This window comes from Hemicordylus capensis, chromosome 17, assembly GCF_027244095.1.
Source record: "Hemicordylus capensis ecotype Gifberg chromosome 17, rHemCap1.1.pri, whole genome shotgun sequence".
Lineage (NCBI taxonomy): Eukaryota > Metazoa > Chordata > Lepidosauria > Squamata > Cordylidae > Hemicordylus > Hemicordylus capensis.
The window spans coordinates 11,534,667-11,548,226 of NC_069673.1; the positions used below are offsets into that span (position 1 = coordinate 11,534,667).

At 50.0% G+C, this 13,560-nt stretch overlaps 1 protein-coding gene across 2 annotated transcripts in view; it reads left to right on the forward strand.

Annotated features, from left to right (window-relative positions):
• Positions 1-8,075: 8,075 nt before the first annotated feature.
• The window catches only part of FUBP3 (far upstream element binding protein 3), a 70,425-nt gene continuing 64,940 nt past the window's right edge, over positions 8,076-13,560 (forward strand). For both annotated transcript variants that reach the window (XM_053282579.1, XM_053282580.1), the window contains exon 1: positions 8,076-8,204. The gene's annotated coding sequence lies outside the window, so the exon portion shown is untranslated. The remainder of the gene's footprint in view (positions 8,205-13,560) is intronic.

Below are 13,560 nucleotides of genomic sequence, written 5' to 3' on the forward strand. Positions count from 1 at the left end.
AGTTCTCCTCCCTTCAAGTTCTCCTTCCTTCAAGGGATCCTGTCAGGGATTGAACCTAGGACCTTCTGCATGCAAAGCAGATGCGCTGCCACTGAGCTACAGCCCGATCCCCTAAGACAGGCCTGCTCAACTTTGGCCCTCCTGCAGATGTTGGCCTACAATTCCCATAATTCCTGGCTATTGGCTGCTGTGGCTGAGAATTATGGGAGCTGTAGTCCAAAAACAGCTGGGGGGCCTAAGTTGAGCAGGCCTGCCCTCTCTTACAGCCGTCAGTGCCCACATGGAGTCGCCCATTCAAATGCAAACCAAGGCAAACTCTGCTTAGCAAAGGGGACACGTCACGCCCGCTGCCGCAAGACTGGCTCTCCACCCAGTCCTTCCGGGGCCTTTTCTGTTTCTGAGGCAGGACCTTGCTCTCTTGTTTTCCATGGCTGCAGCTCTCCTAACGTTCTCTAGAGCACCTCCCATTGACAGCAGCTGGAAATGGAGCAGAAATGAGTGCAGTTGCCCCACCTTGGAACCCACCCACCCCCGCAACAAAAGCCCCTTCTCCTTCCTCAAGGAACCATTTTCCAGACAATTCCCTCTAGCACTCCCTGCTGGGTATGAAGTGGTGGCCAGCCGGCCTCAGCCCGGCGTTTCTAAATCCATTCCCCATTGAGAGCCATCCTTTCTTTCTCCCCCTCTCTCCCCCGCCAGTAATCAAAACAAACACTTCTGGAAACGCGCGCGTTGCAGCGAGCGCGCTGGAAATAAATAACTAATTTCTCCCCGCATGATCTCAAGGAGCAGGAGAGGCGTGAAGAGCGAGGCCCAGTGTTGGTGCGACCAGGCTCCCCGGAGCGGTAATTCGGAGGATGACAAACATGAGGCAAAGAAAACCATGGGGAAATGGGCACTTCCCGCAGCCCTTTGCAAAGTAGCTATTGCAGGGTTTGGAAATAACGAAGTCGAAGACGGGGAGAGGGGGATATTTTCTCATTGAGAGCGACTGAAGTGCCAAACAAGCTACTATTACGGCGGCTTTAAGAGGTGTGCAAAAGAGGGAGGGAGGGAGGGAGAGGGAACAGCAAGGTGGGGTGACGGGAAGGGGGAAAAAAGTGAGCGGATTTGGCGGGAGGAAAGAGGTACCAGGCGGAACTCAAGCATGAGTCTCCATTTTAGAGGGCGGCCAAGCCTCACGCCCTGCCTGGCCACCTCTCCTCCTGTGACCTCCGGGGGGCAAACATTTTCAGCACAGCACCTTGATTTGGCAGCACACGTCAGCCCAGACTTGGAAAAGAGAGAGGCCGAAAGAGAACGGGAAGAAAACAGAATATCTATGGCTGTCGAGACAAGGCGAGGGAAAGAGGGAGAAGGGGGGAGAGAGAGAGAGAGAGAGAGAGAGAGAGAGAGAGAGAGAGAGAGAGAGAGAGAGAAAATAAAGGCCAACATCCATAATTTTCTCTGTGGGGCTTTGAGGTAATTGAGCCATTTGGATAAAAATAAGGCACCAGGCCCCGTAGGTGAAAGGAGCTTTTGCAATCCAAGAAGCCTTGAATTATGCACCTCGTATCGCTTTAAATCCCCGCATCCTGCTCCAACCCCCCCCAGCGCTGCACTGTGCCAAGCCACTCTCCTCTTTTCTTATACGAGTATTTTTCAAAGTACCCTGTCAAATGTCCTCCGATGAGTACAGAATTTCAGCTGTCACAACTAATTTTGATTCTCCAGTGTGTGTGTGTGTCGGAGAAGGTGTGTGAGGAGATGCTTTAGAGTGTTGTCGAAAGCGAGATTTCTGTTCCCTTTTTTCTTTTCTTTTTAAATTTCAGAAGAAAGATTTACATCAAAAATTTGTTTCTGGGAGTGTTTAAGGGCTGTAATTTCCTCCTTTTCAATTGCCATTGCCTGTCGGCTGATTTCCTTGCTCCCCTCTCACGAGGCTCTGCTGCTTTCTCTTCGCCCCACAAAAACCCCATCAATCCCTCTGTCAACTTTAAGCTGTCAGCTGCCTGGGTGATCCATTCAGACACACCGCAGACCTGGCTGTTGTCACAGTTCCCAAATGCCATATCGTTTTCCCTCTTGATCTCACCATAATGCTACGGTGCACCTGGCTTGCAAAGAGGTTTTTTGGGAGCAGGGAGCCTGATCGTGCTCTACAGTGGCTCTTACTTCACTCCTAGTCAAGCAGGTGAAAGTGTAAGGGCAAAATGCGCCCCCTGCCCCACCAATGCTCAGTGGTAGTTTCCTGCCAAAGTCTCTCATGGAAAGATAGGAAGCTGACTTATACTTATGACTCCACCCCCGTTAACTGTCTGAATGCACGAACATTCTGTCCCAGGGGGACAGTTGCAGGGGGTTATCCCCTTATGTCCCCTTCCCTCCAGATTTTTTTGTGAGACTGACATATCTGGGGTCACCCCGAGGCTGCCAGGTACCTCCCACCTGCCCACAGGTACTCCAGTTCTCCGTCCATACGGATCATAACATTTCCGGCTCTTTTGGCAATAGTATATCGATGCCATAAATAACGTGTGTAATAAATCAACAAAATTAATATAACATGTAATGCATGTGTATTTGTTGTGCAATGCTTACATCCACACGATAGCATCCTCGCTGAGAACAGATCCTCTCTGGAAGGCATTCTGGAACTGGAATTCTGTCAGGGAACATCAGACAATGAGGCCATTATATAAAGTTCTCTAGAAGGAACGGAGACGACTATCCAGAAAAGAAGTGGAACAGCCAGGTGAGTGAAGTTTCGCTCTCTAGGCTGTGCCGTCTCTCAGAAGGACCTTGTGAAGGTGGCCCTTAATCTATGAACTAGACAGTGACCTAGGACTGAGGTAATGATGGTAGCTGAGGAAATCAATAAAGAGGCTCGGTTGTCTGTGTAAGGCAGGCGCGCTCAATTTAGGCCCCCCAGCTGTTTTTGGACTACAACTCCCATAATTCCCAGCCACAGTGGCCAATAGCCAGGGATTATTCATTCATTCATTCATTCATTCATTTATTAAACTTCTCTACCGCCCAAACTTTCGTCTCTGGGCAGTTAACATAAAACAATTAAAACACATATAACAAGTTAAAAGAATGCAACAATTTAAAATCAGCCATAAAATTAAAAGAGACAATTTTTTAAAAGCTGGGAAAGCTTGGGTGAAAAGATGGGCTTTTAGATTTTTTATTTTTTTTTAATTGCCAGAGATGGGGAGAATCGTATCTCAGCAGGGAGCGCATTCCACAATCTCAGGGCAGAAACCGAGAAGGCCCGTCTCTGTGTAGCCACCAGAGGAGTCGGCGGTAACTGGAGACGGACCTCCTCAGATGACCTCAATGGGCGGTGTGGCTCATAGTGAAGAAGACGCTCATAGTGACAAAGACGATTGTGGGAGTTGTAGGCCAACATCTTGCAGGAGGGCAGAAGTTGAGCAGCCCTGGGGCTTCTGCCTGACACTTCAGACTGTGTGGGTATTTCTGGGAAGGTGCTGTGCCCTTGAGGGAGATGTGTTTGCCAGTCTTCAAAGTTTAATTTGCCTCCGTTTCTGAAGTCTTGTGGTACATGTATGAGAATTGTGGCCATCACCAGAGAAAAAATGGGGGAGCGGGATGCATTTCCACCCTTCATGACAGTTAGCGGAAGTGAACCTAAAGTTTATCGAGCTCTAAGATTTTCTAGGTCAGGGGTGCCCAACCTGCGTACTCCAGATGTACTATAACCCCCATCATTGTAGTTCAGCAACATCTGGAGTACCACCGATTCAGAACCCATGGTCTCAGCGTTGGGTCCCCAGGGATTCTCCGCGTTGGGTCCCCAGATGTTATTGGACTTCAGCTCCCATAATCCCCAACCAAAGGCCACTGGGGCTGGGGATTATGGGAGTTGAAGTCCAATAACATCTGGGGTCCCAACGTTGAGAATCTCTGGTCTAGATCCATTTCAAACTGACTTTAGGGCAGGCAACTGAGCTGAGACAGGCTTGGTTGGCCTGATTCCCAGACCTTTGCCAGGGAATATAGACAGCAGGAGTATGACTCCGTTGGTTCTTCTGGATCTCTCGGCGACTTTTGATACCATCACCATAGTATCCATCTGGGCCACCTGAGGGATTTGGGGATAGGAGGCACTGTTTTACAGTGGTTCTGCTCCTATGTCTCGGGTAGATTTCAGATGGTGATGCTTGGTGACAGTTACTCTTCTTAATGGGAGATACTATATGGAGTCACTCAAAGCTTGATTAGGTCACCAATGCTTTTGCTTTTTAACATCATCACAAGGTGAGGTTACCAAAGATTTGGTACTGGGTACACTGATGACACTTAAATCTATCTCTGCCTGCAGGCTATAATGGGCTGGATGAGGGATAATATATTGGCTGAATCATATATTGAAGCAAGATAGAGGTGCTCATTGCAGGGGGTAGTAATTAAACAGTAATCTGGAGGACAGGATAGAATCTCTTATTCTGGAGAAGGTTACACTCCCCCAGAAAAAACGGGCATGCAGTTTGGGAATGCTCTTGGATCCTGGTCTCAGGCTGAGGCTATGGCCAAGAGTGTTTTTCATCAGCTTCGGCCGATATGACAGCTCCACCCATTCCTTGAAGAGAATGACCTCAAAACAGTGGTGCACAGTGGCAGTGAAACGGTGGCCCCTGTTCTGAGGCCTCGCTGTGCACACGCCTCACGCACACAAGTGACGCCTCGTGTGCGTGATGTCACGTGCAAATGGCGCGTGTCCAGGGATCCAAGTGAGCTCTCTGTTCCGGAGCTCATTTCTAGCCAGTGTTTGCATGATTTCCCTTCCTCCCCCTCCAGCAAGGGGGCCACACCCACATGCGCATCACACACATGGGGCATCTCGCACGGCCCTTTTCACTGGCGGCCTGGGTTGTTTGAACCCTACTGCTCAACAGTGGATCCGCCCCTGGTGGTGCATCAGCTGGTAAACTCCAGGCTGGACTACTGCAATGTGCTCTATGTGGGGCTGCCTTTGTACAATGTCCAGAAACTTCAGTTAGTCCAAAATGCAGCAGCCAGGTTGATCTCCAGGTCAGTCCGGAGAGACCATATCATGCCTGTTCTTAATCAATTGCACTTGCTGTTGGTATGTTTCCAGGAAAAATATAAATTTATTTATTTATATCCCACTCTTCCTCCATGGAGCCCAGAGGTTATGTTTATGTTTATTGTTTATGGTTATGTTTATTGTACATGGTTATGTTTATCCTTACAACAACCCCTTTGAGGTAGGTTAGGCTGAGAGATAAGTGGCTCACCCAGAGTCACCCAGTGAGCGTCATGGCTGAATGAAGATTTGAACCCGGGTCTTCCCAGTCCACCACTCTAATCACTATGCCATGCTGGTCATTACCTTTAAAGCCCTAAATGGCTTAGATTTAGGTTACCTGAGAGAGCGCCTTTCTCTAAAAGATCCCCAGTGCTCATTAAGATCATCAGGTGAGGTCCTTCTTTGGGTGTTATCAGTTCATCTGGTGGCAATCTGGAATTGGGTCTTCTCAGTAGCAGACCTTCATTTGTAGAACACGCTCCCTGTTGGAAATAGAGGTTTATCATCCCTGGAGGCCTTCAAGAGAGCCATAAGGACCCATCTCTTCAGCTTGGCTTTTAATAATATCCAAATGGTCCTTAAGTGTCTTTAATGAGGTTTGTTAACAGAGTATTTTATGTTAATATTTTGAATGGTTTTATTTTTGATTATAGCCATTTTTGGAAGGGCAGTCTATCATTATAATAAAATAAATAAAAGCATATGCCTAACATTTTGTAGAACTCTTGAGGGGATCCAAGACCAGACCAAACAGAAGGAATAAGGGCCTCAGTTCTAGCCCTTTTCTTCTCTCTTTGGAGAGGGGGAAATAGCATAGAGTTGCCATGCCCCCCAGAATTTCAGATTTCACCCGGATTTTAAGCATCTCACCCAGATTGCTTAACTCACCCAGATTTCTTTTTTTTTTAATTAATTGCTAAGCTCTAGCCCTTGTAGAAGCAGTGTTATGGAGCAATACGTTCAGTCACTCTTCTGACTGTTGTTATTTTCAAGCCAATTTACATAATATGCAAATTAGGCACCCGGATTTGGAAAGCCAGAATATAGCAACCCTAAATTGGCATCAGCTTTCCAATAATTGTGCAAGTCTTCCCTAAATAAATTTAAATTTTTCTTGGCAGGTATGGTGCAAGTTAGACTTTTCCAACTTGGCCCAGAGGTCCCGATCCAGGTGCCAGGGGCCCTTAGCAAAATGCCCTCCATGGGCCCCCTTCTAGCTGGGTCAGCCCTGAAAGGGTAGGGTTGCCATGTCCCTCGGAATTTAGGACACCCTCCCCAGATTTTGGCTCCTCTACCTGACTGCTAAATTCCACCCAGATTTTCACGGGTTTCAAATGCACTGCCCAGATTTTACTCTGGATCCAATCACATGGGAGGGCAGAGAAGGGAGGAAAAGTATACAAATCTGTCAAATCATTAAAATGCAAACTAGTTGCTGCATAATTTGCATAATATGCATACTGGGCCACCCAGATTTGGAAACTTGACTATGGCAACCCTACGCCTGGCAGGGTACATTACACCAAGGTGCCCCGAACAGCTAGGCTGTGGGGAGTTTTGAGGACAGACAGACACACTCAACACAGACCAGCAGTTACATAATCAAAAGGTGGTTTCTTTTAGTAAAAGGGTACAGGCTTGGGTTTGAAAAGGCGTGGAGGTGGGAGGGAGAGACGTTACAACACCACACATTACATAGGAACATAGGAAGCTGCCTTAATCAGATCAGATCATTGGTCCATCTAACTCAGTATTGTCTACACAGACTGGCAGCGGCTTCTTCAAGGTTGCAGGCAGGAATCTCTCTCAGCCCTCTCTTGGAGATGCTGCCAGGGAGGGAACTTGGAAGAACCTTCTGCATGCAGGTGCTCTTCCCAGAGCTGCCCCGTCCCCTAAAGGAAATCTCTTACAATACTATTTATTTACCTACCTACCTATTAATCCATCCATTTATTTTTTATTTACTCTATCTATCTATCTATCTATCTATCCAAAAATTGCTCAGGGCGGTCTACATAGAGAAATAATAAATAAATAAAGAGAATCGCCACGTTAGAAGGTGCCTCTTTGCCAAGTCAGCAGGGGACTCTGAACGAATTTAATCAAACGTGGTGATTCTATTTAGCAGGGGGAGAGCAACTGGCCCCATCCACCCCCAGCACGGTACCTCCAGTGACTGTGGCTGGGGTCTATCTTGTGTTTCTTTTTAGATTGTGAGCCCTTCGGGGACAGGGAGCCATCTTATTTATTTACTATTTCTCTGTGTAAACCGTCCTGAGCCATTTCTGGAAGGGCGGTATAGAAATTGAATAAATAAATAAATAATGGTGATGATGATAATTTTTAAAAGTGGGAAGGAGAGATGTACCTCTATAAACTCATTCTTCTATTATCCTCTATCCATTCACTATCCTCTGGTGCCAATGATGTGTCTCACACTCTGATCTCCACCAGATATCGGTAACTAAGTGCAACCCTATTCAACTTCAGTTGTTCTCCGTGTGAAGGGATGATTTTGTGGCGGGCATCACACACACACACACACCACCCAGGAAGAGGGGGAAAGCACCGACCCACAGTAGCGCCACCGGATCACTACTGGGTCGCATTCGTGGGTGCCTCTCTGTCGATGGCAGCAGCGTCCAGCCATCAGTGCCGAGGGCAAGGGACCTGGGCTCCAAGCCTCTGCAGGAATCCCGGGCCAACCCGGTTCCTAACCCTCAACCGCGACCGACCCGTTGAGCAGCATCAATGGGCGCCTCTCGCATCCTGCTGCGGCCATTAAGGAGCGGCGAGCCGATGAAAAGGAAACCCTCCTCCCGGCCCCCGCCCCCGCGTCCCGTCTTGCCCCGCCCCCTTGGCCTTCTTGGGGAGCCACGCGGAGCCGCCCTGGCCCACGTGACCCGCCCAGGCGGAAGCACAGGCCCTCCCGCCGGCCTCGTTGTGGCCCGGCGGTGACGTCACGCTGAAAGCCCTCTATCGCCAGCCCAGGGCTCTCTCCCCGCCCCCCACCGCCTCCCTCTGGCGGCCGTCTCCTTCCGTTTTCCGGCGGAAGTGAGGGAGGGATTTCCTTTTCCGGGTACGGGTCCCCAGGCGGAGGGAAAGAGCGAGCGAGCTTGAGCCCCCGGGCGCAGGACGGAGAGGCTGAGTGAGTGGCGGGCAGCGGTGGGGGGAGCCGGCGCGGGGCCTGGGGGAGAAGGCGGCGGCCTGGCGTCCGGGGAGGGACCGGGGCTTCGCCCAGGCGCTGCCCCGCGCCCGCCAGGTGAGGGGGCCGGAGGAGGCCGCTGCGGGGCCGGGCCCAGCAAGGAGGCCCCGCGGGGGGCTGGCTGTGGGCAGGGGCCGCTCCGCGAGTCGCCCGGCGGGGGCAGCTCCAGCTGGGGCACGACGTCTACGCCAGGGGGGCCCTCCGGGGCGACGCCGAGGCCTTTCCTCCGCTGCTGCCTGCCTGGGCTGCCTGGAGACGCCCCCTGCTCTGGGAGCCCCCCCTGGCCCGCCCCGCGGTGCGCCTTCCAGCTCGGGACGGCCTGATCTGACTGGCAGCTGCGCTCCAGCGCTTGGGAGAGAGGTCTCTCTCAGCCCCTCCTGGAGATGCTGCCAGGGGTCGGGTTATGGGAGTTGTAGTCCAAAAGCAGCTGGCGGGGGAGGGGGCTAAGTTGAGCATGCCTGGTCGACACTGACTGGCAGCAGCTCTCCCAGTTTTCAGGCAGGAGCCTTTCCCTGTCCTGCCTGGAGATGCTGACAGCAGTCAGACCTGGGACCTCCTGTGTCGAGAGCCCCTGAGCGGCGGCCCCTTCCCTGGCGTATTAGTATATGGAGCTTCCTTATGTTGAGTCAGACCATCTCGCCATCTGGATCAGCATTGTCTGACTACACCAGGGCTGCTCAATGTCATTCCTCCTGCAGACGATGGCCTACAACTCCCACAGCCCCTGGCTATTGGCCACTGTGGCTGGGGGTTATGGGAGCATTCGTCCAAAAACAGCTGGGGTCAGGGCTATGTTGAGCAGGCCTGGTCTGCACTGACTGGCAGCGGCTCTCCAGGGTTTCAGGCAGGAGTCTTTCCCGGTCCTACCTGGAGATGCTGCCAGGGAGCGAAGCTGGGATCTCCTGTGTATGGAGCAGGGGCACTGTCATTGAGCTGTGTCCCTTTTCTAGACGTATCGGTATATGAAGCTGACTTATACTGAGCTGGACCTTTGGTTCATCTAGCTCATTCTTGTCTTCACCAGGAGCATTGTCTACACCAAACCTTAGTATTCTGCCTGTTTTGTTTCTTTATTACATTTATGTCTCGTTCTTCCTCTGAGGAGCTCAGAGTGGTGTACATGGTTATTTTTATCCTCACAACAACCCTGTGAGGTAGGTTAGGCTGAGAGATACATGACTGGCCCAGAATCACCCAGTGCGTTTCGTGGTTGAATGGGGATTTCAACTGTTGAACTACAACTCCCATAAATTGTGGCTGGGTATGATGGGAGTTGTGCTTCAATAGCAGCTGGCGTGCCAAAGGTTGCTTATCCCTGTTCTACACTGACTTGCAGTGACTCTCCAAGGTCTCAGGCAGGAGACTTTCCCAGTCCTACTTGGGGATCTCTCCGGGGAAGCTGCTTTCTATCAAGTTCATCCAGATCATTATTGCCTCCATCAACTTGGCGACTTGCAGGATTTCAGATGGGGGCAAGGTGTTTCTCAGCCCTACCTGGAGATGCCAAGGATTGAACCTGGGAAGATGAAGATGAATTTATGACAGTGCCTTTTTAATCAAGCCATTGATTCATCCAGCTTAGTGGTGTCTATTCTGACTGACAACAGCTCTCCAAGGTTTCAAACAGGGCTTTCGCAGGCCTATTTGGAGATGATCCCATGGATTAAACCTGGGACCTTCTGCTTGCAAAGCAGGTGCTCTTCCACTAACCTAAAGTCCGTTGCATCACTTGTAAATGGTTTCATTATAAGTTTCCTCCTTCTGCACTGCTATTTTATGGATTTTTGTCCCATCTCATGGCTGATTTTTCTTTAAGGCAGGAAACAGTTTAGAAACTCTTGAGGTTGCTTTTTGACCTCTTAGAAAAGGGAGGAGAACAAAACAAAGGAGTGTGGGTGTGTAACTGTCTAATGTATGCCACACTTCCCCAGCTATGTCTGTTATAGTAAACGCACAAGAAACGTTGTGTGGCATCAAAGCCTACAAGTCTGATCAATCTTAAAGTGTCACAGGAGTACTTTTGTGTGAACACAGATGCTTTTAAAATACTTTCTTCATCTTTCTGTTAACTCAGGGCTTGACAAATCCCAGGTGCCAGGGAGCCATGGTGTCAAGAAATTTAATGGTGGTGCCTAGACTAGGATAATTAGAGACAGAATTGTTTCATAGCATCTTTATTTTATCCCAGGCATCCAGGTATTTGACAAAATTACACAGCTTGGTGATGGACGTGGTGGGGGGTAGAGATCCTTCTAATTTTGTTAATCTCTGTGCGGAATGAGTTTTGTTCTGAGCGGCAGTATCAAGGCCGTGTGTGCACACCTGCGTTCAGAAAGGGGCCTTCCTGATTCAACCCAGCGAGATCTAAAACTTACAGAGCGAACATCCAAAAACTTGTGAGTACACACACGCCTTAGAGGGAACAGTGGTTGTGTGTGGTAAATGGATTTCTGTTCATCTCCTTTATTAGTAGCAGAGAACAGAAATGGGGCTGTCTGGGGCAAATGCAGATTCAATTAAGTAGCTCTGTCTCTGAATATTCTAGTCTAGGTGTCACGACTCCCTGGTACCTGAGATTTGTCAAGCCCTGTGATGGGCACCAGGCTTTCTTCTCGGGCCTTCTAAAGATAATTGTTGTTCTAATAACACCTACTAACTTGGCAAAGAGGCACCTTTTGACGCAGTGATTCTCTTTATTGAGCAGGGGGACAGTAACTGGCCCTATCCATCCCCAGCACAGTACCTCCAGTGACTGTTGCTGGTGTCTATCTTAGGTTTCTTTTAGATTGTGAGCCCTTTGGGGAGCTTGTCTTGTGGTTGCAAGCATGAATTGTCCCCTCAGCTAAGCAGGGTCTACCTTGTTTGCATATGAATGGGAGATTTGATGTGTGAGCACTGTAAGATATTCCCCTGAGGGGATGGAGACGCTCTGGGGAGAGCAGAAGGTTCCAAGTTCCCTCCCTGGCAGCATCTCCAAGAGAGGGCTGAGAGAAATTCCTGCCTGCAACCTTGGAGAAGCCGCTGCCAGTCTGTGAAGACAATACTGAGCTAGATAGACCAGTGGTCTGACTCAGTATATGGCAGCTTCCTATGTTCCTGTTATTTCTCTGTGTAAACTGCCGTAAGCCGTTTTTGGAAGGGCAGTATAGAAATCAAATAAATAATGATGGCTGGATTGGGTGAATGTTACAATTGTGTTTGATTTCACTGTACACCACTCTCGATATTTTTCACTGAAAAGTAGCCTAGACATTTTATGAATGGTCCATTGACCACCTTTATATCTCTTAGGGACTGTGTTGGTGTGATATTCACAGGAGAGCATGTACTCTCAGCACTGCCTCTTCAGGGTCCTCACAAGGCCTCTCGCCCATGTCTCTTTGTCTTAAAGATGCCGTGCCTGGCTTCCAGGCTTCCAGGCTTTGACCCCCCCCCACCATCTGCCCCGGCCCCCACTACGTTCATGACTTGGTGATGCCAAGTGGTTGGTCACCTGCATCCTGCCACAGGAAGCAGAACCGAAAGAGGCCAGAGACTTAGGGGCTAGCCTAGAGCTCAGTGGAAGAGCACTCCTTTGCATGCAGAAGGTCTTATTTGGGGCTGCTCAACTTCGGCCCTCCAGCTGTTTTTGGACTGCAACCCCCATCATCCCCAGCCACAGTGGCCCATAGCCAGGAATTATGGGAGTTGTAGGCCAACATCTGCAGGAGGGCCAAAGCTGAGCAGCCCGGTTGAATCTGTGGCTGCATCTCCAGGCAGGGCTGGGAAAGACTACAGCTTGAAACCTTGGAGAAGCTGCTGCCAGTCAGTGTAGACAGTACTGAGCTAGGTGGACCAAGGGTCTATCAGGAAGCTTCTTGTGTTCATAGATTTTCAAAGACCAGTGCCTTAAAACATGAAGGGCCTCAACCTGGTGGGTTAGAAGCCTGCCTCCCCATCCCTCCCGCGTGTGTGTCTGATAGCTCAGTGATCAGCCCCTGTTTTGCATGCAGAAGGTCCCAGGTTCAACCCCTTGCAGCATCTCCAGGTGGAGCTTGCCTGAAACCTTAGAGTGCTCCCGCTTGTCAGAGTAGACCAGTGATTCTCAAACTTGGGTCCTCAGGTGTTATTGGACTTCAGCTCCCATAATCCTCAAGCAAAGGCCACTGAGGCTGGGGATTATGGGAGCTGAAGTCCAATAACACCTGAGGACCCAAGTTTGAGAATCCCTGGAGTAGACAGTACTGAGGGAGATGGACCAAGGGTCTGACTCGCTATAAGGCAGCTTCTAAAGTATAAGAAACCCTGTCGTACTAAGAGAGTTGACAACATGGTTTTGGAGTTCTCAGCGTTGTGTAATGTGCATTGACATATATGAGTGATAGATACAGTAATAAAAGGGTTCACACACTTGGGTTGCCTTGATTGCCGGCCCATCACTTGTGGTCCCCAGGTTCCGCAGGGGAGGAGATATGGGGTCTTGTCTCTGGCCTCATGTCCCGTGTTCCCTCTAACAAGGATTCCCAGATGTTGTTGACTGCAACTCCCAGAATCCCCAGCTGCAATGCTTGGGGATTCTGGGAGTTGTAGTCAACAACATGTGGGAATCCCTGTTAGAGGGAACACTGCTCATGTCCCCCTCCCCAGGCTTGGGAAGACCATGATCTGTTCCCTGTCGTGCTTCATTTTCAAGGCATTAGTTGCTCCTCCAAAGGATTGTATACCATGGAAGAAGCTGGGCCCTTTTCCCAAGCCTGAGGCTGGGGAGGAGGAAAGGGTGTCCACTCCATAGGTGCACTGAGCTCCTGAGACACTCCGAACATGACACAGGCAGGTCTCAACCCTCTTCACAAACATGGAGTTCAGTGTAGATTCCACAACCGAGCTGTGCTTTCAGGTTCCTTGGAGCCTGCACAAGTGGAACATTTGTACTTTGAAAACCTTGGGAAGCACATCATGGTACAAATGATCCCTTGCCCACCACGTGAGCTTCAGAAGCAGGCAAGGGATTGTGTCGACAGTCATACAGCAACCTGAGCATGTTGGGGACGATCCCTTATTTTCTTCGCCCATCTTCAGAGGAAGGCTGAGACTTGTCCTTGTTTTGTTGCACTCTGGGAGTCTTTGGAGGTGTAGTGTAACTTGGGTGGGGAGTGGGCAGCAATCACCCACCTGCTTCCCAGCTCCAGGGTCAGGAGGAGTGTTGGGGCTCATCTTGTGCCAGAAGCATATTTGTGTATCTTTGTCTATACAGTTGATGCATCAAGTTGGAGGGCTAAAGGCCACCTCCAGTCTCGAAGGCAGGATGCCTCAACCAGTT